This window comes from Notothenia coriiceps, unplaced genomic scaffold (assembly GCF_000735185.1).
Source record: "Notothenia coriiceps isolate Sejong01 unplaced genomic scaffold, NC01 NC01_scaffold00031889, whole genome shotgun sequence".
Classification (NCBI taxonomy): domain Eukaryota; kingdom Metazoa; phylum Chordata; class Actinopteri; order Perciformes; family Nototheniidae; genus Notothenia; species Notothenia coriiceps.
Window position 1 is genome coordinate 136,075 of NW_011364590.1, and position 1,461 is coordinate 137,535.

General features: G+C 39.5%; 1 long non-coding RNA gene across 1 annotated transcript; it reads left to right on the forward strand.

Moving 5' to 3' along the window:
- Window positions 1-236: 236 nt before the first annotated feature.
- LOC104960535 (uncharacterized) lies at window positions 237-1,025 on the forward strand. The gene is made up of 3 exons (XR_799996.1): window positions 237-457; window positions 552-647; window positions 825-1,025. It is a non-coding gene; the product is annotated as an uncharacterized lncRNA (long non-coding RNA).
- The last annotated feature ends 436 nt before the right edge of the window (window positions 1,026-1,461 follow it).

The window sequence follows — 1,461 nt, forward strand, 5'->3', positions numbered from 1 at the left end:
TTAGCTAACTCTACCAGGTTAGCATGTTAAGCTGTACTTTCTGTGGCAGCTAGCTTAATACAAAGAGGGGTTTCGTGCTTCATTGCAAACTTTTCTTACAAATGTGTGTTAATCTACCTGAAACTGTAGGGACAGTTTGTTTCAACTCAACTATACAGACCATTGTTGAGGAGATGCAAAAGATACTGTACATGAGTTGGGTCCAACCTTGAGTACTGTTACTTTGCTGCTAAAAATGAAACATCATTATCAGTTGAGGACATCACCAAAGTGTGCGAGCCTGTCAGGGGATTTGATCTGTTCTCTGCATGTCGTACACACTGCTCTGGTATTACTTATCTTGTAAAATGTAAGTCTCCCGCTCTTGTCATCGTTCAGGCTTTGCATTTGAACTCCTATGACTGGTTGCGGACTTGAAGGGAACGACTTCCTGGCCTTCCTGACATCCAGGAAAAAGGTGAGATTCTAATACATTTGAATGCCAAAAGCAAGTTATTGTTTTTTACTTTTTAAATAGGATTGTTTTGGGGCATTTCTGTTTTATTGGACAGAGGCAGTAGATATCTACTGGAAAAGAGGGAGGAGATGATATGCAGCAAAAGGCCCAGCCGGATGGTTGCTGCTCCGTGTGGAACGTGTTCTATCAGGTAAAGCACTTTGGTACCCAGTTATTTATGGTATTGAGTTTGAATTTAGCAGTTGGAAGGTCATTTCCAACAGTGCATTGTAAAGACTGAAAGATGTAAAGCTTGACATGATTTGGTCTTTTACTTAAGAAGGTGTTTGTCCTCCTGTGTTGTCTTATTTCCTTATCTTTCTTTCAGGTGTAACATCTACCAATGGTTGTACATGACAGAGACCTCCACCACCTCTTTGCTGTCTTACTAGTCAATCCTTCTGATCAGGTCCTTTCCTAAATGGTACGTTTTACAGTTCAGTGTGCGTTAATTTTTCAACTTAATGCTTTACCGCTGTTGAATAAACCCTATATTGCTAGTCATTTTATTAAAACTAGGATTTGTAAACTTTTTGATTCCAAATACAATAATCTTTTTGTTTTAATTGTAAAACATATCTTAACATCCATCAGCAATCAATACAACAAATCATCCAACACTAAATAGAAGAAATCAGGACCTATTTCTTTTTATACAGCAGCATGTTTTGGGACTGCTCATTAATGTCATGAAGAGCCATTGAGTCTACCTTTTGTAGTCGGCCTCTGTTAGAAATTAAAATCAATGTTTTGATGGTATAATGTAGCTTAAACATACCGTCAGTTTAAATGCTGTTTTAGATATGTTTAGTTTTACTTTCGGGTCACTCATTACTGGATCCGCGAGCTGCATGATACTGGCATAATAGATTGCCCGATCGGGCATCCAGCAGGTGAGGCTTCATTGCCCGAGCTAAATACTAGATGGCCCCGGGCCATCGGGCAGTCCTTAATGTCGAGCCCTG